At 34.0% G+C, this 27,357-nt stretch overlaps 1 protein-coding gene and 1 long non-coding RNA gene across 17 annotated transcripts in view; one reads left to right on the top strand and one right to left on the bottom strand.

The window, feature by feature from the left end:
- The window catches only part of LOC138699780 (multiple PDZ domain protein-like), a 1,065,748-nt gene that overhangs the window by 561,011 nt on the left and 477,380 nt on the right, over window positions 1-27,357 (bottom strand). The window lies entirely within an intron of this gene.
- Window positions 15,737-27,357, top strand: part of LOC138699782 (uncharacterized) — a 59,861-nt gene continuing 48,240 nt past the window's right edge. For both annotated transcript variants that reach the window (XR_011332078.1, XR_011332077.1), the window contains exon 1: window positions 15,737-15,857. This is a non-coding gene — a long non-coding RNA (uncharacterized lncRNA). The remainder of the gene's footprint in view (window positions 15,858-27,357) is intronic.

Below are 27,357 nucleotides of genomic sequence, written 5' to 3'. Positions count from 1 at the left end.
AGGCCCAAGAATATATAACAACTTTATATTTAAATATCCTAATCTTATCAATTATAATAGTTAAAGTATTAAATTTAAAAAGGTATGTATAGATTTATAATGCAAAATTGTAAATGCGTATATGTGAATGCGTATATTAAGAAGATGTAATTTCATTTGCAAAGAGACGGTTTCCGAATTTTTAATATTGTCGCTTCAGCGGGATTAAATTTAACAGCCATAGTAGTCCTAACCAGATTTTTGTTTAAAACATTTTTTAATGTCAATTTAATCCCGTCAAAGCGACAATATTGAAAGTCCGGAAACTTATTTATAGAAGAAATTAAATTATTTTAATTATGTGACAATATTAAAAATCCGGAAACCACCTCTTTGCAAAATTAGATTTTCTCAATGCACATTCAGTTCTCCAGTTATGAGATTTTTTTCTTTAAAATGGTTGTGTTAAATGTCAATTTAATCCCGTCGAAGCGACAATATTAAAAATTCGGAAACTACCTCTGTAGAAGAAATCAGATTATTTTAAATACACGACAATATTAAAAATCCGGAAACCATCTCTTTGCAAAATAAATTAGATTTTCTCAATGAATACATGCAGTTGTCATAGTTACGAGTTATAGTTAAACGGTTGTGTTTAATGTCAATTTAATCCCTTTAAAGCGACAATAATGAAAATTCGGAAACTGTCTCTTTGGAAAAGAAATCAGATTTACATAATACGTATATGCATTCAGTTGTTATAGTAAAGAGTTTATTTAAAATAGTTGTTCTTAATGACAATTTCATCTGGCTGAAAAGGCGTTTCATCAATCTATGTTTCTGAAAAGAAACAGACTTTTCTTACTGCTTGAGGAGGAGTATTTTCATATTGGTTCTCATCGCCGAAATTCTAAATTCCATGTAAAACTGTAGCTACTATAACTTTTTACGGCTTCTGTAACTTCTGCTGCTACGGGAGGCTTTTCCGATTTCTTTGCATCAGCAACCAAATAAGTTTCTTCAAATCTTCCTATAAACTTCTGGAAGGAACTTGAAGTGAATACGCCAAATCCTAAATTATTAAACATAATAAAACCATCGAAAGGCCGCTGTAAAACTTCATACAAATTTTAAAACACTGATTTAGTTACGCAAATAAATTGATGAGAAAAGACCTTCTGAGACAACGTATGTCACAGTAGAAGTTGTGCACAATACAAAGTATTTAGTCGATAAAATCCAATCATTTCATCTACATTCGTAATGTCATTGAACAAGTTTAATATAAGTTTGCAGAGAAAAAAAAACTGTTTTTTTTCTCAAATATAAATTGATATTTTAAAACAACTCTTTTAAATTACAAGCTTATCACTATGACAAGTGAATATTTATATTTAAAAAATCTCATTTCAGAAATTAGATTTTTACGTTCTATTAAAGTCTGTACAAGGGAAGATAGAATTGAAAACATAGAAATTAGACAAGACCTTGAAATATTTGCAATAATAGACAAAATAGAAACATATAGGCCTACACAAAACTGGAAAGATCACATAGACAGAATGAATCCATGAATTATGATTATGGTAGTGATGATGATGATGATGATGACGACGACGCCGACGATGGTGAAAAGTCTAATTTCTTTTGCAAAATGACTAAACTATTTGGATTAAAATAGTGCATAAAAATTAATGAGATAAAAGCAGTTTAAGTTACTATTCTCTTCTGAACAACTCTGCATTACTGTACCCTATATAGCTGATTCTCTAATTTTAGGGGACAGTTTCATGACTCAGTTCCGTAAAACTATTTACTGTGCTGGTAAAGAAATTTCAAACAATTTTCCATAAGGAAAGTCTACATCCCTTCAGTTTCCCCCAAGTTGCCTTGGAAAATTAGCATGGATGTCCCTCATATGGCCTGTTGAAGATCAAATGAAATATTTTCCCGAATGTCATATTATTTTTCTTAAGTAAACGTAAAACATTCTAGAATAAAGCTATATAAAACCCTTCCACTACCAACTCTCCTCTATGGAAGCGAAATTTGGGTTCTGAAACAAAGAGATATCAGCAGATTAAGAGCAGCTGAAATGAAATATCTGCAACGAACTGCAGGATACACACTTCTGGGACCACAAGAGAAACGATATACTGCAGGAACTCAACATGCAACCATTAGAAGAAAAAATTACAGAATGCAGAAATAGATGGCTTGAACACATTTCTCGTATGGAAGCTGGCCGGACACTCCAAGAAATGCTAAAATACCACCCTCAAGGACGACGACGACCTGGACGTCCACAGAAAAGTCTATTGGATCCTCTATAGCTGGAACCGAAACAGGCCAACAATGGCCTACTTTCGTGCCTGGAATATGATGATGATGATGATGATGATGATGATGATGATGATGATGATGATGATGATGAAGTAAACGTATATTTAATTCAATATAGGTATAATAAAATTAATATTTGTTATAAAGAGTAATGTTTCCATCAATAAAAGGGCAATGAAGGGCTATTAAACTTTGTCCCCCAAGTTTTATGTCATTAGCACGGATGAATTTAATTTGACCACAGGAAGGAGGGAATTTTTTCTTTGGTTTAATAGTATGTGTGGCAGCACTGATCCAAGCTACAGTGACTGGAAATGTATTGTGGATGAAAATTGTGAGACTGACATTTCTACAAATATTTTTCTTCAGAAACTGAGGTTAGTATGCAAATTGAGTGTTATTAGCATGGACTATGTATAATTCAACGTAATAAAAGTAATATTATGATAACATAATACATTTAATACATCAAATATTCATTATATGAGGTCTCGCCAACTTCATTGAATATTAACACGATTACTATGAAGTAGTCAATGAGTATTATCACCATTACATCGAGAAAAATTCGTTCCGGCACCGGTGATAATACACATTGACTACTTCATAGTAGTCGTGTTAATATTCAATGAGGTTGGCGAGATCTCATATAATGAATATTTGATGTATTAAATGTCTACAGTTATTACAAACTATTGTTAAATATGGCCATAAAAGTCATTTAAATATGCGCTCCTGCATATTGACTTACATAGGTTTAAATGCAGGTAGTAGGTCGTAAAACAGTACAATGAGAGGAGTTCGACCGGCACCGTGGATCGTGTCCCGGCATAGCTCAGTTGGAAAGAGCCGTCAGCGCGCAGAGCTGAGAGGTCCCGGGTTCGATTCCCGGTGCCGGAACGAATTTTTCTCGATTTAATGGTGATAATAATACATTTACTTATTTAAATGTTAAATGTCAAGATCCCGAACTTGGGGGCAGTACAGCCTAATTTCTAGAAGAGACAAATCAAAGATGACTACTTTGTCATTGACAAGAACATCACCACTGTCATTAGCATGGATGTATTTTGTCCATTCCAACGATGCTTTGCCATCCTCCATGATACTTCTCTTTAGTTTTTATTGAAACATGTGTGGTTTATTTTTTGACAAACTAAATTAAAATTAAATGACCATTTAGACTACTAGTACATTCATGGTAACAATTTCTATGTACTGGGTATACAGAGCCTAGTTATAAAACATATGAATATTAAAAAAAAATAGTGATTTTTTTACATGGTTGATTTTTATTAGGTTTCAGGTTTTCTAAAGATCTCAGCATTAAAATTAAGGATTGAGTCATTAGCATCGCCGCAATGTCATTAGCATAGTACATCATCTTTTAATAAGTAAAACAACAACTGTTCATGAAAATTCAGCTCTGCTGGCTATATATCATTAAAATATGAGTCAGTACCGAGAAAATTTGTTTTCGAATTTCTTTTTTCCAACTTAAAAAATAATTTTTTACGAAGTTGAAAATGTCCCCTAATCGTAGAATCACCCATATTCGCTTGTAAAGTTATGTTAAATTGTAATTTGATAGGCAGCAATTTTTAAAACAAAAATTTAAGTGTTTTCTATTGCAGCTGGCTTTCTAGCACAGACGAAAACTCTTCCACGATAAACTGCAATAGTTCTATCAGTTACTTTGATTTTTTCAGTATTTCGTTCTGGGTTTATTAATTGTGCGTGGTTTCCTGACATACATTTTTGATTTCAGGTAGCCAGAAAAACCTAATCGCGCTTTTAGATCTGCAGTCTGAGGTTCCTAATTGGCGTCTTAAAATCGCCACATTACATACCTCGTTTCAGAGACTCGCAGTTGCTCAGTAAATGTGTGTTAACGTACCACCCAGCCGGAATCAAAGCTCAGCATCAACGTTGTCATTAGACAGCATAATTTGTAGTAGGTGTCGTTTTGAAGCCTTTCTTGCACAAACTAATTATTCGTATGTCTGACGAAGTACACTTCCAACTCTCCCGGTTAGCAAACAAACAAAACTGCAGCTACTGGGAGGGTAACAACCAGGGAACATATTTCAATGTATTATATTGCACAGTGTCAAAGTCCGAGCATGATGTACAGTGCCAGAAAAAAGTAATGGGCATCTTGAATATTTCAAGTCTCAGGTAAAAGACACTGAGCATGCTCAGAGACCTACAACACAGATACACAAGCTACTGCTAACGGAGTTATTGAAATTCGTTGTTTCGAGTGTTGTCGCAACCCGTTCTAAAGCGTACTTGAAAAGATGAAAAGAAAATAGATTTTCTGTAAATAATACATGAATATATATAATTACAACCTATAGGAATAGGGCAGTAATTATTTCACTTTTTGTTAAACAGACTGAAACATCGGTGCCAATACAGTAAAACTTCATTTTAACGTTATTCATGAATTAAAAAAAATGACTGAGAAGAGGCTCGAACCAGCTCTCTTCCGTGTGACAGGCACACGGTTAAGTCGTCTGAGCTACTAAGACTAGACGAAATGGCGCCGCAGCAGTACTTAAGATTTAAACTTTATTGCAAGCGCGCTATGATTTTTTTCTAAGTACTTACATCTATTAGTTATATACTTCGCTAGATTTCACTATTTTAGGTCATGTATTGTAGAAGTAATTAACTTTAAAATATTGAAAGACCATACCAAAAAATCGCCAATTTTATATATTTTATACTGTAATATACTGAGTATTCACAGTCGTTGAAAATATTATATATACGTATATATATATATATATATATATATATAGTATTTCATTTCATTTCATTTTCATTTAGTGTTCTGTCTAAGGGCAGGTCTTTCACTGCAAACCCAGCTTTCTCCAACCTTTCCTATGTTCTGTCTTCCTCTTCGTTTCCTCATAAGATCCATATATCTTAATGTCGTCCATGATCTGATATTTTCTACCCCGAACTTTTCTCCCCTTCACCATTCCTTCCAATGCATCCTTCAGTAGGTGGTTTCTTCTCAACCAGTGACCCAACCAATTCCTTTTCCTCTTCCTGATCAGTTTCAGCATTATTCTTTCTTCACCAACTCTTTCCAACACGGCTGATATATATAGATATATATATATATATATATATATATATATATATATATATATATATATATATATATATATACATATATCACACACACAAACACACACTGTATATATGAGTGTCATTGTGGTACAACAATAAAAATTTTGAAAGAAAAAAATACAGTCCCTTTTTCAACGTCGGCTATATATTTTTAAACCTTTGCTAAAAATAGGCATTTTTCTGTTGTTCACACATTTAGCACCGGGACTGTTGAGTGCGCCTTCAAAGTCGGCCTTGAGTGGAGTTGGCCTCGCGTAAAATCCGCTGTCCAAGGCCGATTCCGATGGCGCATTCAGCGACGTCGGTGCGAGTATGAGAAAAACATCAGAAAATGCCTATTTTAGCAAAGGGTTAAAAATATCTATATGAAAAAAAAAGTTTTTTTTTTTTTTTTTTTAATTATTGTTTTTGTACCGTAGTGATACCCATGTCATACTAAACGTATCGCACAAATTTAGTGGTATAATATTTTCAATGACTGGAAACACTCAGCACATTATATTTCTAAAAATGGCGATTTTTTGGTGTGATTGTCCAAAATTATCCATTACTTCTACAGTACATGGCCCAAAACAATGAAATCTAGGGAAGTATGTATTATATAAGACATTTCGCAGCACGCGCTACGAGCGTACTAAGCTAGCCCCGGCTATCCACTGGTTACTTGTACAGAATTCAAATCATATCCTATCGCTAACACTGGTTTATGAATACGAAAAACGCTGATCATCCACCGGAAACCCGCGCTAAAAATGCCTATGAATACGGGCCTAAGTGCTCAGAAAAAGTTTAAGTTCTAAGTATTATTATATGATATTTCAGTGTGGACTTAAACTTTTGACTAGTACTGTATAAGCGAGGCGAAAGTTAGATCACAGTGGTTGAAATGAAATTTATGATATTAACAGCTGGCTACGCTCGAATGGAACATAAAAGAAAATTAGATATCACAGAAGAATTAAATTCCCCACCGGTTACAGACGGGCGGCCGGGTAGCTCAGTTGGTAGAGCAGCTGGCTACGGACTGGAAGGTCCGGGGTTCGATCCCAGGTGGTGACAGGATTTTTTCTCGTTGCCAAACTTTCAGAACGGCCCCGAGGTTCACTCAGCCTCCTATAAAATTGAGTACCGGGTCTTTCCCGGGGGTAAAAGGCGGTCAGAGCGTGGTGCCGACCACACCACCTCATTCTAGTGCCGAGGTCATGGAAAGCATGGGGCTCTACCTCCATGCCCCCCAAGTGCCTTCATGGCATATTACGGGGATACCTTTACCTTTTACCTTTTTTACCGGTTACAGACGATATCCACAATTGTAGCGTAAATAAAAAAAGACATTTTACGAAAGTCACATCCAAGAATTTCTTTTCAAAATCTCCGTTGCCAAACATAAGGAAGGAGGAATTGGGTAGATCGTTGTAACAATCGTTTTCATTCTTTTTAAAGGACCACAGCGCCTTAAAAATAGAGGTAAGGAGATGGTTATTGTAGTCGATTTTTGATTCCTCATTCTAATACGAGTAAGCTACAATTGTTTTTAAATTAAGTAACGGAAATTGTGTTTTTATTAAATCGCAAAAAATTAACGAAATCCAGGAGTAGTAAGAGTTGCTCATACAGTGAGTTTAAAATTCCCGGTCAAAATTAGTTTTATTTTACCAAAAATTAACTAAATTTCAAAACCTATATTTAAGTATAACATTACGTTAAAACTTACGATCTCATAAATAATAGCTTACCTACTTTACATACACATATTCGTAATTCAATATAACCTCTAAGAAGCGACGGATAGTAGCACATTTCTTTTGTATCTGATGTAATAAACGACCACTAATGCATAAGTGACCTATCAATTTAATGACTTTAATATAAGTGGCATTAGCGCTATGTTCATGTTTAGTGCATGGATATTGCAGGGACAAAGACACAGGGAAGGATTATAAGGTACAGTTTCACAAAAGCTGGCCAAGAAACAGGACCTTCTCTTCCGAGCCATTTTTGAAGGAAAGTCTGAATAAGATTTTCACAAGCAGCATTTGCAAAATGGAGCTAAAGTTGAACCCACTTGCGTTGACGGACATCAAGTGGACATATTCCAATAACACGGGGAGTATCTTTCTCAACAAACACAGTGCACACTGCTACAGTTAATCAGGGTGGGAGAAAATATGGACCTACTACGTAATCACTGATTTCGCAATTTCACATATTCACTGCAAATCTTACTTGATGGCTCCTCACATACACGGTAGCGCAAGGGATTCGTACAGGCCCATACACAACTACCAATTACCAGGATCCTATGAATCCCCTGTCACGTTTTTAAGATATTATTTAACGAATCTGTTATTTAGCGTCGATGGAATTGGTGGTAGTCAGATGTTATTAGGTGACATGAGGCCGATTATTCGCCATGAATTATCTGACATTCACCTTACAATTGGGCAAAATCACGCCGAGCTCAGCTTCAGTCAGCAGGACATGCGCTACCGCCTGAGCTTTATCAATGACTTCCTGGATCTCATTACTGCAATCTATTTTTCATTATTTTATTAAGTATTTTTCATTTATATCTATACCTGTGTCTTTTATTTATGTAGGCTAGTATGTATTTGTATGTTTTTTCTCATTTTTCATTTGTATTTACACTTATATCTTGCATTTGTATCTGTTTTTATCTCTTTTTTTTTTCATGGTCTAAGCAAATATTTGCACTGTCTATTGCAATTGGTGCTTTGCCCTGTTATATAAATAAATAAATAAATAAATATGTTTTGCGAAGTATGTACTGTTCGTCACAGAGTTGGCGGAACGGGGTAAGTCACGTGACAGTTACATACGAAGCCCTTTCTTTAAATTATTTTAAACACTTATATGATATTATGTAGACTTCCAATTCCGTGCTGAAAATATTTTCAGGAAAGAGTCTAACAACCCAGCCACTAGCTTTTACCCCTGATCACATAACTCATATATCAGATTAACTATTCCCATGTTATGAAAATAGCAACATAAATGAGAACAATCACCAGAGTCTCCACCTCGAAAGGCATTTTTTGTTAACGACCTCTAGATGGAAGTACAGTTGCTCCATGCACTTCCATAAGGGTTATAACGTGACTTCTTTTGCAGTCGTTAGATGGCAGCAGTAATTAGTAAAAGTGGTTGCCTTGAAAGTCTATTAGGCTGATCAATCTGTTTTATGTGATCAGGGCCTGACTAGTAGGGAGGGGTGGGGCAAACCGAGATGCGACATAACTACTCTGTTAGTGGTTTTTGGTACCTTCCGAAATTCAAATTATTCTAAGTTTTATACTGTATTCCCTGAAAACATAAGTAAAAATTCTAAAACGTTCAAATTCCTGAATAAGCAAGAAAATGATTAGTATATTCCTTGTAGATACTGAAGAAGATGACAAACACGCGTATCCGTATGTTTCATACATCTATTTGTAAGACAGTCAAGGACAGTGTAATTTAATCTCAAGTTTTTAAACAGATACACTGGATCCCGTTAATGAGGCCGCCAGTTCAACCCACGGGATTGAATTCCTAACTAAAATAATGAGCGAGGGATTGCATATTCATAGACAGCTGTAACAAGTTCCTTCTCTTCGGCATGCAAAGTCTAAGCCGAGTTTTTGAAAGTCTGCCGCGGCGACGAGCTAGCTCTGTCTAGGTCTAGAGACATGCATTATAAGTAGGCCCTTGTTTTCGTCGACGCCATGAAAGTTGAGGAAGAAGTTGACATGCGTTTCCTTGACAACACAATGCTGCCCACGTGATCCGCTGTTTATTCCTTCCTAACTGCTAGCCCCAGTGAGCTCCTTTCCAGAGCAATATTGAACCTGGAACCCCCGAGCTTTGTGCTCCACTGTGACGTCTAATTTACGTCAAGAAGTGACGCCCGTCACTTACCCTAATCTGCTTCACGTCGTACATTTGTATCCGATTACATTACGATATCCCACAAGCCAAGAGCAGTTTCCTTTCTGGTATCGTCCCCTGTTCCATTCTGGACTTACGGGCACAAAAGTAGGACATAACATGGCGTTATCCAGTGGCGGCTTGTAAAGCGAGGTTAAATCCAACATTCGAAAAGTCTAGACTTTTGCTTTTGAGTAAAAGTAATTCTATATCTTCAGTCTTCTCCTAGACTTGTATCATCGCCAGCATCTTTGTCACAAAGAAAGGGAATTGGCTCTTATTCTGAAGACAATTATAAAAAGATTAAGATAATGGGCTTACAAGGCCATAGCTAAAGCCCGTGAAAAAAGCGATCCTTCATGTTGCGATCTCCATTTTGACTGTTCTAGCAGACTCTAACATGATTATTAAGTCGTTGTGCAAAAATGTTTTAAAAGGCTCAGACCAAAACTTGCTGGCATGCTGATATACTAATAGAACGTGTGAGAATAAGATAGTTCAAAGCCACACTTTTAACAAAAATAATGTTTCGTGCGATTCCATTTCTTACACATGTGTGAAAGCCACTAGTAAAATATTATAAAATTTACTCAAAAAATAACATAAGTAACTTATACACTGAAGAAATTATCGTACTGCACCTTACAGCATTGGACTCTAAACCTTTAATACGCTCTCCTGAGAAATTTTGTCTTTGTGGCTTTTATGTCATTCTCACCCCCTTCAATTTTACAACAATTTACAGATTTTAGAAAATCCTCTGTAAACCAAATTTACCTTCCGAAATATTTGTCTTACGTATTTAAGAACCCAGCGTTGTCCCATGTAATCTTAACCTCCTGTGTCCTGGAGTATAGTATACTATACTTCATACACGCATTGTTTCAAATTTGTCACTAAGTGAAACCATGATCGATAACTTTTTTTCTGTGTTTGTCAAGCTTCTGACATCTCTAGAGACTTACAGGAAGCACAAAAAGATCGATTCAATCATTGCAATGTGTGTTTCAGCTATTTGTAAATGAAAATGGCGATCAGAAACTCAACGTCAAAGCACCATAGGACACGCTTTCGAAGTAAGTACACAGTAAACGTTATATTTTAAGGGTAAAAAATTATGATATAAGATGTCTGTACTGAAACCCGAAGTATAGTATAATATATCTGCATTTATACCCTAACTGTAGGCTAATCTGCAGAATTGTTTCAGCATTTTTCTTCATTTTAGTGACTTTTTTTGAAGTGTAGAATTATAATGCATTTTAAAAATAAAACAGAAAATGCCTCAGGACTCAGGAGAATAAAGAAGGTGATCCACGAAATAATACCTACAGAACTGATTCATTAAGTACGGATCACACTTCATGAACCGCCCTCTATGTTTACTTTTCTTCTTTATTTCTTTGTCTTTTTATACCTTTTTATACCGACATAGTCTAGAGTTTTTAATAAAATTATATCATCTGAACCAACATTATGACAGATACATAATGCGAACGTCAATGAGCGTAGGACCATCGTCGAGACAGCAAAGTACGAATCACAAGACAAGAGACAAAAATACCCAATACCGTGATATGAAGACAAAATTCTTCACTAATCACGCAGGGAATCGAACTTGGGACGTCTGATCAAAAGAGGGTACGCTAGCCTTGATCCCATATGGTGGACCACACTTATTGCCAAGGTATAACTCTATACGTAATATTTTTAACAGCTATGATATGACTCGAGGATATGTGAACGCAGACGGACACTTCTGATTACAGAATTGATTACAGGTTAGTAATCGTCAAAAAATAAAGAGTTATAGGAGTAAAAAATGCGCGTGAGGTTACGGATCGATAATTACGGAGTCTACGCTGGCCATGCAAGTATATTTAATGCGTGGGCTCCCGGCCGTGATCCAAACTGAACTCTCTGTAGAAGATAAATTGAACATATGTTTGCACAACCTCACATAAAGCTAACGATGGATATAAATATGTCCTAATGCAAAAGCATATACAGAGTTTTCATTTAAAAACTTCCCAGCCTAAAGTTAATTCACTTAAACAAAACAAAAAAAAAAAAAAAAAAAAAAAAAAAAAAAAAACACGTCAATTAAGATATTGGGGATGGAGTTTAAAACCAGTCTTAATTGTATATTAGGATTCACTTTGAAATTTAAAATGGCACCCCTATCTTGTGGTACTTATATTTGAAAGTGTATTCAATTGTTAATAGATCTCATTCGTTCTCGCATCTTTATAAACATTGAACGGCTGTATAAAAAATAGTTTACGACACAAATGTTTAAAACGTTTTATTTTGTTCGTAGGTTTGCTATACTCGGCCTGCGACCTCGTTTCGCAAACATCCCTACTCACAAAATACAATGCAATTTTCAAACCTTGTCTTGTAACTAACTATTTAATACGACCGCTCACTGTTTTAATAGTGAAACCGGAAAAATAATCATGTGATAAAATAATTCTCAGTGGTAATGCACTAACTAGATTTGTATTCGGAAGGTCCCGGTTTCAAACTTCGTGGCCGATCAATCTAAGATTTTTCATGGTTTTCTCAGCCACAAGGGCAAATGCCGGATTGTTATTTTACATACCATGATCAATCGCCGCCTTATCACTATTACCAATATCATCACAATCATATTCATATTCATATTTATCATCATACGGCTTTCAAGTTGTGGTTTTCCTCACATTTCTGCATACGGTCCACCACTCCCTTGATTACATTCAATCACATATCCTTTATATTTCTCCTATCATCTATATCTCCCCATATCTTCCAATTACCTAAAGTTAAACCCTATTTCTGTCTATTTCTTCTTCCATCCTTTCTGATGTACAGTATTTTCAACTCTTCACCTTCTTTATCTCCCCTCAATCTCATTCCCGAATACTGTCTACCTTTCTCTTACATAGAAACATTCTCGTCTACATCTACTCATTCATCTCTACTACTATCGTTGTCAGCTTTCATTACAGTTACCCTAATTTTCTGTTTATCGGAAAAACCTTTTTATCTCTGACTAGTATTCGCTAATATTTCTACTTTCTCATCTACATTATCGTATTATATTATTTGTCTCATCACAATCATCAAAAATTGAAATCAGTTAAAATGAACACACGCCATATATAATATGTGATAACAATAACACAAACACAATCAAAATAGTCCAGGGCTACTGATATCCCCAAAGATCCTACACACGTGATATGATAATGCATGATAAAGCTTGTAAAAATAAGACTTCACAAAAAAAATTGTTGTATTTAGTAATGAATAATGAACAAAATAATAATTATAATAATGCAGTAAAGGGTCAGATATCCCTAAACAGATCCAGAAGTAAAAACAATAGAGACCACTCGTGTACAAGAAAGACTGAACACTTAAAAACATTATCTAATTTTAAGCAAATAACTCATTCTCTTAAGTAGAAAGGAGTATAATTCTTGTAGTCTATGTGATGACTGTGATGATTATGATGATTTCTTATTTTTGTTGAACATGTTCTCGGCCTGTTTACCCCAACAAGAAGAGGAAACATGGATACCTCCGCGTTTGATAGTAATAATAGCGACTGCTTCATGCTTCTGCAAGCATGCGTGATACGCATCGGCAACCCGAAACAGGGCCGATCGGGCGTTCCCCTCTACATAAAATAAATGATGTAGCTCTATGAAGCGTAAACCTGTCTTGCACCGCATTCATGTTTGCTTCGTCTCTTGTTTCAACGAAATATTTCTCTTGGATTGTAAGAAATGTCAGATCGCTAAATGGGATTTTTAAAAACATACTCTGGCTATGGCCAGAAATAATGTACTTTTTTGATGTTATGCGGTTATATGGTTAATATTCTAGACATTTTTATATTTTCTCATATCATGAAGTATAAAAATATAATGATAATGAAGAAAACAATTCCAAATATTTAACGAAATATCTCAAATACCAGAAAGTGATATCTTCCACGCTGTCAGTCCGCGTGTTCGTGTACAGCGATTTCTCCTATTAGAAGAATGTTACTCATATTTCGAATCTATTAATCAATGCGACAAGACATCATGCAAGTGGTGTAATAATAGAAAAATAGTAACACGTGAAGCAATGTAGACTGAACGACTCTTCTATGGTTTACAAGGAATTCTCTCAGTCTCGGCTGAAAATACAGACAGGTTCATAATAATTATATGTGCAAAGTGCAGAGGTGAATAGAGGACAAAAAAACAAGGCAAAATGTCCTAATAAACATAGGTTCGGAAACCAGCCGTTTCCGAAATCTCTGAGGAGCTATGGCATAACATAACATCCGACATGCACTGGAGGGAAAAAACGTTTAACCTGTGCTCAATATGACAACCGTTCACGATAAGGCAGGAATGTGCACGTTTCTTCATCGACGTAAATGTTCGAATATCCCTGCCGAGTCTCTAATACGTTCACACGTTCGTTAACATTATCAACAGGGTTAGAATACACAAAACATTTTAAATATACAAGAAAAAGATCAGACGATTGAAATCGGGGGACTTCGGAGGCTATGGTGTTGGTTTTCCATGACCTTTATATCTGTTGCGAAGGCTTGTACGTAAGAACTTTCGAATGTTCAAATTAAAGTGAGTCGGTGTTCCGTCATGCCTGTACCAGTACCACAGCAGTTCCAATGAGACAAATCAGCCAAAAGGCTGCGTAGCTCATGTTAAAAAAAAATGGAGCTACGCATGACTATTAAGTCTACCAGGAAGAAATGAGGTTTATTCAGTTCGTAACAATAGTTCTGACATACCGTATCTCGGAATCGGTTGGTTTCCGGACCTGTGTTTATTATGACTTTTTACCTTATTTCCATATCCTCTAGTCACCTCTGCAGTCTACCTAGGCTTTGAAATTCTCATAGTAGAGTCACTAGATGTGACACATTCAAAACATATTGAAATAAATTAATAGATTTGGTTAAAATTCTGCGCTGCCTGTTCTTTAAAGATATGTCGCTTATTCCGAATGAAACAAAACAAATTAATTAATTTGAGGAATTAGATATAACTCGCGCATTAAGAAAACGATGTTAAGGAACTGTAAGAAGAGCAAATGACTCGATAAAACATTATCCAAGGCAGGAATGAACGTTGGAAAGGAGAAAGAAAATAAATAATTAACGTAACAGATTGATAGCACGTGTTTGATATAAAATTATCATACGAAGGCTAAATATTCGTAACATTTACGTGATGATGTGAGTGAACGTTGTACCTACTGTATCTCAGATTCCACCTACGAAACCATTAAATACTTCCCGCATGACTCGACTGTTATTTGGGCTGCCTAAGCAAAAATGAACGGCTTAAGTCAGACACTCTGTACAGTAGTATCTTTGAAATATCTGTACCTCAGAGGTATTGTACGATAAGTCAATTTTATCAACTTTAGGTACAGGCAAAAAACAAATTCCACGTGTTTTTTCTTTCAGCTTTTATATTTTGATATAGTGGAACCACAGTATACCTTGAAAAGTATAAGATACACATAAAAGTAAGCAAAGTTATGTGGGACTTTACGTAGTATATACCTAATATATTTTCATATTCTTTTGAAAAAAGAAATTAATTAAATCCGAAATCAGTCGTCCCAGGACTTAACAGAGTATACCTTCGGATAGATATTCCCTTAAGAAATTCAGTAGTACTATAATCATTCTCAATATCGCAAAATTTGGACTTAACAAACAGAGAGTTCCTATAAAGACCGGTCCCACTTCAACCTGTCTGTTGTCGGGCGGCAAGAAGTTGTACGCCAGCGTACGGACAAGTATGTGCACGCTTCCCTACGCAGACCGATCCCATTCCAACGCTTAAAGCTGGTTCACAATAAACCGGGAACGAGAACCAGAAAGAGAACGGGAAGTGAAGGACGTGAAAGTAAAGATTTTTTTATTCACAATAAAGCCTAATTATATATATATATATATATATATATATATATATATATACATACATACATACATACTTCAACAAGTTTTATCTTGCAGCCTCACGCACGAAGTCGAGACTAACTGCCGCACAAAAGCAAGAAAACTACCGAAAACGGAAGAGTGTTCACACAGCCCGAAAAAAATTCGACAAAAAGATCGCCAACATTCAACTTAGCGTGAACGCAAAATTTGCGGTTCAGTCGTAGCTTGAACCCCGGCGATTTTTGTTTCTGTTAAACGGTCACCGGCCTTTACTTCCCGAACGTCCCATGTAGAACAACAAACAAGAAAATAATGGAGGTGCTGACGTACATGAGCGACATCAAACCCGTGGTTTGAAATCATGACGCTGTACTTGAAGTCTTAATTCGTTCCCCCGCCCCGGTGAGTGCGCGCGCAGAAGACGAGAGCTGCTGGCACTCAGTCGCGACGAGCGGCCCAGCAGGACGGCAGCGTGGCGAGGAGCGGCCCGAGGCACGTACGTACCGTGAGAGCACCGGGGCTTATTTATCTCGAGGGGACTCACACCACCCTAATCGATATACACTGCTACACATTTTTTCACTTTTTCTTCTTTCCTCTCAAGATTCGATACGGATTTTTATCATCATAAGGGGGAAGAAGTGTTTTAAACTAAAGTTGTCATTGTGCTCATCGGGAATATACTACGAGGCGCAAAGACGCGAAAATGATGGAATGAGTCCCCTCTTAACCCTTAAATTGGCAAAACTTCATTTCTCACACTAGTTTATTAAACCGTGTCGGACTGTAAAGAAAGCAACTATCGCAATGTCCATATTTTATATGTTGTGCAATATTATAGTATTGTGAAATTTTAATTTTCCTACCAATTTTTTTCTATTGTTCTATTAAAATTATAGCATAATAGCCGATTAACCTGTTGTATCCTATAGGATACATTGCCAATTTAAGAGTTAATCCAGTCCCTAAGTCTTGTGTGTTTAATTATAGTTATAAGGTGACAATGAAGGATTCTGAAGGCAAGGAAAAGAGAGAAGTTGAGTAACGTACACAACTTCCTAAGATCAGTCAATTTAAATGAAAAATTTTCAAAACTGATTTTTTAGTCATGCTTATATATACAAGAAATATAATCTCACGTAATCTTGCCAGATTTTTACCACCAGAAGTCGTGGGATAAGAATATAATCATTTATCACCATTCCCGAAACTTACATTTTTCCACTGGTGAAAAACAGTACACACATTTCTACCTACTCACTATCAAATGATTATACAAAAATTAATGGGGGATTGACGAAAAAACATGTCTTCAGCGTCCTTCATACTCTTAAAAGTAATTTTCAACACACACTTGTCTGACTGTATGAGTATAATTTTCATAACAAACATGTAGGCCTATCACTCATTTTCTGCATTTTCAAAATTATGTTACTTTATCCGCAATATAAGCTTATGTACATAAAATTTCATAATTTTTCACATGTTGGCTTTGTAAGAAATTCTTACACATACTATAGTTCTATACATCTATATGGTCACTCAATAAGATTAATTTTACAAAGCAGTATATAATAATATAATTCATTCACTCATTCATTCATTCATTCATAGTTTCCTGATCAAGGGCAGGTATTTCACTGCAGACCCAGCATTCCTCAATCCTTCCTATTTTCTGCCTTCCTCTTAGTCTCCGCATGTCATTCATATAATTACCTTAATGTCGTCTATCGCCTGATATTTTCTTCTGTCCCGAACTCTTGTCATAATAATAATAATAATAATAATAATAATAATAATAATAATAATAATAATAATGGTGGCAAAATTCAAATATCTGGGAGCAACAGTAACAAATATAAATGTTACTCGGGAGGAATTAAACACAAAATAAATATGGGAAATGCCTCTTATTATTCGGTTGAGAAGTTTTTATCATCTAGTTTGCTGTCAAAAAATCTGAAAGTTAGAATTTATAAAACAGTTATATTACCGGTTGTTCTTTATGGTTGTGAAACTTGGACTCTCACTTTGAGAGAGGAACTTAGGTTAAGGGTGTTTGAGAATAAGGTGCTTAGAAAAATATTTGGGGCTGAGAGGGATGAAGTTACAGGAGAATGGAGAAAGTTACACAACATAGAACTGCACGCATTGTATTCTTCACCTGACATAATGACGAACATTAAATCCAGACGTTTGAGATGGGTAGGACATATAGCACGTATGGGCGAATCTAGAAATGCATATAGAGTGTTAGTTGGGAGAGCGGAGAGGAAAAGGCCTTTGGGGAGGCCGAGACTTAGATGGGAGGATAATATTAAAATGGATTCGAGGGAGGTGAGATATGATGATAGAGACTGGATTAATCTTGCTCAGGATAGGTATCAATGGCGGGCTCATGTGAGGGCGGCAATGAACATCCGTGTTCCTTAAAAGCCAGTAAGTAAGTAAGTAATAATAATAATAATAATAATAATAATAATAATAATAATAATAACAATAATAATAATAATAATAATAGCGCATAAATATGTTATCATAAATCGTATTTTACACCGATAATTATTCTCTGTCAATATGAGCTACAAACAGAAACCTTCCACAAAGAATAGCAGATATGTTTGACATACATTTTCGTAGTTGCAGAGTAAGATTAGTATTCAGACAGTAACTTAAATTTATATTAGATGCAAATACACATAACTTACATGTATTTCAGTTGGAAAAGTATTTAAATTTCCCTGAGGAAGAATTTTGTTCTCTAGCTGACGGTTTATAAGGAACAATGTACGGAATGTCAGAGCGCATTAATTTTTTTTTTTTCAACTTTCAGTTTCCTCTGGTAATTTCACGCTTCGCTACTGACTGATACAGAAAGCAACAGCGTAACGCTGGCGGGCTAACGTGAAGGCGTAGTAACTACTTCCATGTGTACAGAATTTGGCAGTATAATTTCCTTCCTTTCGCATAGGCGTGTCCGTATATAGGAATAACTAATGCGTATATTAGAATGAATAATATAATTTTTGTATATATTTACAATCGTATGCAAGAAGGAACGCGATGCGTTCAATCTCACTTTCATAACGATTCTAACAAGAACATCTGTAGACTATACCCTTGTTTCTTAATGCGATTTTAATTTTAAAACCTAAAATCTTTATTGACTTGATATGAATCAATGACAAACATATTAGTAAAATTTCCAGACGCAATAGGTACTCCCAAATATGTTCCTATAAATTCCCAATAAAATGCAGAATTTTCTAATCAGGAGTCAGACTTGATTTGTTACCAGTTATATTGATTTCTTGAATAAAATTACGTCTACATGTTGTTGCTATGTTACACAATAGTATATTCATTCATTCATTTAGTGTTCTGCCCAAGAGCAGGTCCTTCACTGCAAACGCAGCTTTCTCCATCTTTCCTTCTTCTGCCTTCCTTTTCGTTTCCTCATGTGATCCATATATCTTAATGTCGTCTATGATGTGATTTCTTCTACTCCAAACTCTTCTCGCGTTCACCATTCCTTCCAATGCATCCTTCAATAGACAGTTTCTTCTCAGCCAGTGATCCAACCAATTCCTTTTTCTGTTCCTGATCAGTTTCAGCACCATTCTTCCTTCGCCCACTCTTTAGCTTAATTTCTTACTCTGTCCACTTTACACGTTCCATTCTTCTCCATATCTACATTTCAAATGCTTCTATTCGCAATAGTATATCATAAAACAGTTTATAATATTACACTTTAATCGATGAGTCAATTATTTAAGGAACGAGCAAAACGCCGTTTTCTAATTTTGACGGATGTAATAATTGTATAACATTATAAACGTGTTTCATATGATATTTTTGTACGACAACTTTATAAAACAATTAATAAAGAAATAACATATTAAATTTGTAATGATGAGAAGTTTGATATCATGGTCTATGAAGAAGGGTTGCTATGACAGCAATGGTGTATTACATATTATTGCACGGCAAATCGTTTCATAATAACTTCATGACACAAGTTACACACTCACAATACACGTCATGACGTTTTGGTTGGCATGGCAATATTTTACGGCACTGATACAATAATTTGGCATAATATAAACGATTTTTTTTGTATACCTGTATTCTAAACAATCTTTATCGTTAATGAAAATCGTGCACAATATGCCACACTATTTTACCAGTGCCGTAAATATTACCATGCCAACTAAAACGTCATGATTTATATTATGACGTCATAACTTGTGCCATAAAGTTAATATTATGAACGATTTTCCGTACTATAATATTTAATACATCATTGTTGTCATAGCAACCCCTTTCTTCATAGACCATGATATTAAACTTCCGATCATTACAAATTTAATATGATATTCATTTATTAATTGTTTTATAATGTTGTCGTACAAGAAAACAGCGTATGAAACACATTTATAATGTTATACAGTTATTGCATTCGTCAAACTTTTTCTAAAAATTTGACTCATGCCATAAATTATAACATTATAAACATGTTTCATAATATATAATTCACTAACGATGAAGATTATTTACAATGCTGATGTACAAAAAAATAAAATTATAACTTACTAGCCGTACCCGTGCGCTCCGCTGCACCTGTTAGAAATAAATATAAAGTAATTACGTAATTAAATTAGGACGTTTGATCCAGGGAACATTCGTGTTTGTTAGAAGGATAAATCGTTTAATATGTTACTTAATTGAAATTGTATTTAAATAATTAAATTGCGATCATTTTGGTCCAGAGACCACTCATTTGGTGCAATGACAATTCCTTTAACATGTTTCTTATTTGTTATTACACGCAACTATAGTTTAATGAAGATTGACATATCATTTAGTTTTATTGTGTATACTTTATATTACTTGCTATATGGTTCCATTGAATTATGATAATAACTTAATTTTAAACCTTGTTTTCTACGTCTCCAGTAAATGGCGCTTGGCCCACTACGGTTCTGAAACCTTCAAATAACTTAAATAGTGATACAGCATAAATAGTGATATGTAATTATATTTCTTTCTTTCGAAAATGTAAGAATTCACGATCTCCTATGTACCATTGCCATGGAATGAATAAATGTGTTTTTTCTTCCTATTCAAAAATTTTATATTTTGCACGTGGGAATTACTGCAGGAACAACAACGCTACAATCTGAGGCGGCGGTGAAAACGTATTGTATTATTATTTTAAAATTCTATCAGACCTACCAAATTTTGCATAGAATAAAACTTATCGGAAATCATTTTTAAAGAAACTTTTGTTATGTAACATTTTTCACAAAAAAACAATAATAAGCGAGATATTTCGATTTAATTCAGGCCCCGTTAAATGAAGTATTTTGAATGCCATATAGCCTAAAATCTAAATTACAACGAACTTAACTTATATTTCAATTTTCATCGAAATCCGTTCAGCCATTATCGCGTGAAAAGGTAACAAACATCCAGACAGACAGGCATACAAACAAAAATTTCAAAAAAGCGATTTTCGGTCTCAGGATGAATAATTATACATGTTAACACCAATTATTTTTGGAAAAGGGAAAATTACCAGAAAATTTTCGGCTACATATTTATTATTATATTATATTATATTATATTATATTATATTATATTATATTATATTATATTATATTATATTATATTATATTATATATTATATTATATTATACATTATATTATATTATATTACATTACAGTACATTACATTACATTACATTATATTATATTATATTATATTATATAAAAAGTGCGTTGATAACGGATGTACTCCGATAAAAAAGTTTTTAATTTGTTGTGGGGGCTCTTGAATCTCAGAAGCAACAACCTTTACAACAGCGCAACATAATCTGCTTGGCTCATTACCCAATTTTTTTTTGCATTGCATTTATTGCATATATAATCTATTTTATGTATTTTAACACGATTCAATTGAGCATAGTTAAAATTTGAATTATAAAATAATGGATTGCTAAGCTAACGTACTATTACTGCATACTAAATCAATACACTCTCGTTGTTCATTAATTCTCTGAGATTAAAATGAGTGTGTACATAAATATTATTTTAAGAAATACAGAAAACGAATGTACAAAAAAGCCTATCAAATTTTCTGTGCATAGGAATAGTTTAATAGCTTTCGATTGTTGCTGTCCAAGGCCCCTTTTTCGATTGTTGTTGCCCAAGGCCCCTTATAGACGAAATCATTTGTTATTTCATTGCACCGTCTTAGATGGCGTTATTTTAATTTTAAAACTCATTTATCTCATTAAATATCAGTCCTATCAAAATTTTGTAAAGAATAAAACTTATCGGAAATCATTTTCAAAGAAACTTTTGTTATGTAACATTTTTCACAAAAATCAATAATAAGCGAGATATTTCGATTTATTTAATTCAGGCCCCCTTATAACGCCCCTTTTAAATAAAGTATTTTGAATGCCATATAGCCTAAAATCTAAGTTACAACGAACTTAATTTATATTCCAATTTTCATATAAATCGGTTCAGCCATTATCGCGTGAAAAGGTAAAAAACATACAGACAGACATACAAACAAAAATTTCAAAAATGCGATTTTCGGTTTCAGTGTGGTTAATTATATATGTTAGGACCAATTATTTTTGGAAAATCGAAAATTACCAGAAAAATTTCGGCTACAGATTTATTATTAGTATAGATGACATAAGTAATATAAAGATGATATAGATATCACCGAAAAATATAGGAATACGAAGGCTCTTCTGAAATTAAATATAGGTTATAAGAAATGTACTCTTCAATACGACGTAGACCAGGCATAAAAAATAAAGATAAATATTGTACGGGACTTTAAACAAACATACGTTAACACATATTTTCTATCTTCCGCCATCTTTGAAAAGTCATATTACCGATGGAAGCAAAAAAAAAAAAAAAAAAAAAAAGACAGCAGTATCTATAATCTATCGCTACGAACAGACAAAACACAAAACTTGACAATGTCTTTAAGAATTCAAATTACCTCAAAGCAATACAAAACTTTCAACATAAAAGAACACATTTACTATCGGTGTGTTTATGATAAAAAAAATGTGTCATGTAAGCGAAACATACTTTTTCCGTTTTGTTTCACATTTTAGTTTTCTTATCAGTTTATAGTTTATTTACTCAAGCTATTATCTAATATGAATATTTAAATGAAGTCATTCATTGTATTGTGCACTCAAATAAGAATATTGCACTGAAAGTTCATTTTTATAATTCAAAACGTAAAATAATAAATTACTGTATATAATTTGGTTTATAAATTGTAAAATTAAAGTAATAATGATACAAGTGTTAAAATTTTATTCTATTGTGAAAGTATGGATATTTGCGCAATGAGGCAGAAATAAAACAGTTTTAACACGTATATCATTCACTTTTAAAAATCATACAAAATGTTTTCCAATTTCATGTCATTAATAAACAACTTAAACAACTTCCAGTTGTTCAAAAAGCTGACAGACGATGCATAACCTACCCGTACTAAATGATGTTGCTTACAATAACAGTAATGTAGCCTATTTCTTAAAAAAATTCGTGAGTGCGCGGACAAAAGGGGATAAATCACCTGTCGGCCAAAATTGAGTTAAGTCAATATTTCGGTAGAGAAATGCGAGAAGAACGTTGTGTAGAATGCGTTAAGTCATAGCATAGCTTTGAAATTAATTATGAAAGAGAATTCTGCGTATGGAGTTAAAAAATTGTTTCAGCGATCCTACATACTTCGTAAAAGTGTGTTTTGAAATTATGTCAAAACTTAGTTTTGATGACATCCCCTTTTATCTGCGCACCCATTATTTCACAATAACGTATGAATCGAAAAATTAGTAAATAATATTGACATTGTTAGATGTAGGTAGGCTTTATATCGTCTGTCAACATTTGACGGGTTCAGAACCATAGTGGGCCAAGCGCCATATATTAAAAACGGAGAAAACAAGGGTTAAAATTATGTGATTACCATAATCCAATGAAACATAAAGCAAGTAATATATAGTATGCATATTAAAGCTAAATGATATGTCAATTTTCATTAAACTATAGTATTCACTTAACTTTAATCCTTGCTAATACTATGGTATTCACTTAACTTTAATCCTTGCTTTCTCCGTTTTTAATAAATGGCGTTTGGCCCTCTATGGCTCTGAACCCTTCATTCGAACACTTTACTTACTTTGTTTACTTTTAACACGCTCTCCCAAAAGAATAATGTATATTTTCAATACCATCAAGGCTTAAATTAGCAATAGCTGTCTAAAACAGCTATAAATGGTCTATAATCAGATTCTAAATGGGCTATAATACTTATATCATGCAAGACGGAAGCACTGCGAAAGACCGTTGAAAGGAAAGTTTTAAAACTAAAGCTAGTTGTTTCATGGACAGTCGCCCGTGCATGTCAAAGGGAGCTTCTACAAACTAGTGACGGCTGATGTTTAAAGAGGAAGTGACCCTGAAAGATTCTGTCACCAAGTCTGGCTTTAAATTTGTTTGCGGAAAGAAACGACCAACGACATTTGTGACTTTATATCTATAGAAAAGTAAAGTTTTTATAGAAAAATATTTCTTTGCTCTATTTCCGTAATATTTATTTTACACAGTAATTCATGTAAAGCCACTGGCGTAGCTCAGTCGACTTAGGCACTTGCCTGCCAATCCGGAGTTGCGCTCGGGCGCGAGTTCGATCCTCGCTTGGGCTAGTTACCTGATTGGGTTTTTCCCGAGGTTTTCCCCAATCGTAAGGCGAATGTCAGGTAATCTAAGGCAAAATACCATCTCTCTATCATCAATCTATGTTAATAACCTCGTACTTAACATACCGTCGTTAAATAACCAAGTAAAAAAATTGATATAATTAGATAATTTAAGCTTCAAAAATTGTCTTCAATTATTACAGAAAAATAAAGTTTATCTTTGCTCTATTTCCGCAACGACTAAGGGTAAGTTACTTTTGGGGAGTCTTTCGCATAATATGTTACATTTTTCTGCTCTAAAACTCATCTGAGAACGTTTTCTATTCGTTTACACCATTTCATTTTTCATATGATATAGTGCAAGGAAAAAGCTTTAAACTAAAATGCTTTGCAATGTATTTTGATAATAAATTAAGAGTAAGATTACACAGAAAATGAAGTGTTCTAAATTTTTCAGATACAGCTTTTATTTTTGCTACACATATGCATCTTAGCAACCTAATAGAGTTCGAAATTTGACTTTCATCGTACACTATTTTTTCAGTTATTCAATTTATAAAAGGGGAGGGTAAATTAAAAAAAAAATCCACTCCTCAGACAATTTCATTGAATCTGTCCGAATATTTTATATAGAACTACTGTTATGTTAATAATGTAATAATGTTAATGTTTTTAATAATCCCAGATTATAGAGAAAAAATAGTTTGTGAAATAGCCAGAACATTTATTTTAAATTATTCTGTTTATGCTACATATTTTTAATTTTAGAATCTTAGAGTTATAAAAAATGCACGCACAAAATTGTGACACAGTTTTTATCAGAATTAGTTTAAAATTTCTAACAGTATTGTAACAAATACAGTGATTACAATTTAAAAATTTTAACAGGATGAATTACAATAACAATGACAACTTTAAATAATAAAAATGAAATTTACCGGGCCTGGTTGCTACGCGATCTAAGGTATATATCTTGGTATTCGTCGACTCTTAAGACAGAAATCCACATTTTTCCATTAATGGCTTTTAAACTTTGGTGATATGATTCTTAGAAGTAAACTAAGCAATTTATATAATTCAAATTTTCAAATCGAATTTGGGGGCCCAAAGGAAAAATGTTTTGGGAAAAAAATTAATACAATTTTGGACCAACCTAACTCCATTAGAAATTGATCCAGAGTAAACCTTCTTTCGCGAAAATGATCCCCTACATGCAGAATGTTACATATCAAAATTATTTATTTATCTTGAACCATTCAAAAGATATGCCACATTATATAAGCACTTTAGAAAATATATATATATATATATATATATATATATATATATATATATATATATATACTGTATACTCTTGGTTTCTTTATGGGATAAAATAATTATAATAGATAGAAAATAATTTTAGTTTACAACATAGCCACATGTTTAAGCTTCAGTTGGTAACTCAATGAAGTCTTTTGCTCCATTGGGGAAGTCTACTTTTTATCCGTTGGAAGGATAATACGAGTAAATGTCGGAAAATGTGAAACAGGAGAAAACAGACATTGATGATAGCGTAAGATATAGAAAGTATGATGCGCTTATACTATAAGTGCCTAAATAATTATGAAATTATCGAAATAATGGGTACAAGTTATGAAAACTAGAAGAAAATGAATTGCAAAATAGAAGAAATGAGTTTCCAGATGATGCAAAAAATTCTTTACCAAAATTTTGAAGAAATCCTCCCATTAATGTTACGCTTGTGCATGTATGAGTGGAAATCTCTACGCTCTGCTACCCCAGGCTAGCGAAGGCCCACAAATGTGTCGCTGTCTAGTTTATGTGTACCAATAATTGTCCCCTCTCCGACAGGCATTAAGGTCTAAGATCTATAACAGAGGAGGTTAATGAAAAATGATATAAAAGTTTAAAAATATATTCACAGTAAAATATACGTCATTAAAACCCAGATAAATCTTTATTTTTACTCATGTGAAATGTATTTGCACAAAATTTCAACTCAGCAGATTAAAACTGTTATGCAAGGGACTTTTTATGTCGACTAGCAATTAAAAGATAATACGAGTACATTCTAATAACTTCATAATCAATAAATCAACATATACAACATGTAGCACAGCATGCATTGATAAGTGCGTAAAGATGTAGTAAAAATTTGATAACTTTAAAACTGTAGAAATTGAAAAATTCATTCGTAACTCCCTCCATATCTGAAACGTTTAGTTTCGATTCCAACACGACGGATCCAGTTAAGTTGTTTCGAAGTATTGATGTTATTAAATTCTAACACACGATGGAAAAGCCAAATCTTCTCAATGCAAGTCTAACATTGTAATATTGTACTGTGATTTACTTATATTGTTATTTACGAGAGCTATCACCGTAGTTCAGGCGATAGCGCATTTTCCTACTGATCTCGAGCTGCCCTCGGGCGAGGGTTCGACTCCTTATTGGGCCGATTATCCGGGCTGAATTTTTCCCGGAATATTCCCAAACTGCAAGGCGAATGCCAGGTAATTCGTGCGAATGATCGACCGTATTTCGCCAAAAATTAACTCGCTATTACCAATCCCATCGGCGCTAAATAATCTAGTAGTTGATTCAGCGTCGTTAAATAATCGACTAAAAGTCAGTGCGTCAGATACGTGTGCAACATCCATCGATATGATCACCGTCCTTCGCAAGTCTTTCGTGGTTCCGACTCAAAGAACGTAGAACTTTACACTCTTTGTCTTCACTCTTTCGAATTCTGCACACCTTAACATCAAATTACCTTTCGTTTCGTTTCTCTTATTTACACTCTAACCATGACGTAAATACCCGATCGCTTATCTGTGGCACGCCAAGTATAGCTCTTCATAGAACATCTTGTTTTTCATCTTTTACAGTATCCACCTCGCGACAATGGAATTCCTTGTCACAAAGTATTACGGGCTGCAAGACAATAAAAACATTTTTTTTTTAAATAGCTTAAAAGATAACCTTCTTAGCAATTCAGTCTAATTATACTGACTTAACAGTCACTGACTATATGGTAACTTCTTTCTTTAGACATGCATCCTGTGCATCCTGTATTTTCAAAATTGTCTCTCAATAATCTCTTCCTATTATCTAACATTATGTAAAAAATTAACATTCTATGTATTTTAGTTTAATTCTGCTACATAGTTTGTATTTCATTGTTTAATTAATAGTTCATAGTATTTTACTGTTTAATTCATAAGTAAATCTCGTATACACGTAACT

The sequence above is a fragment of the Periplaneta americana genome, chromosome 5, assembly GCF_040183065.1.
Source record: "Periplaneta americana isolate PAMFEO1 chromosome 5, P.americana_PAMFEO1_priV1, whole genome shotgun sequence".
NCBI lineage: Eukaryota > Metazoa > Arthropoda > Insecta > Blattodea > Blattidae > Periplaneta > Periplaneta americana.
Note: the sequence above shows the minus strand (reverse complement) of the source record. Positions and strands in the feature narration are given on the sequence as shown.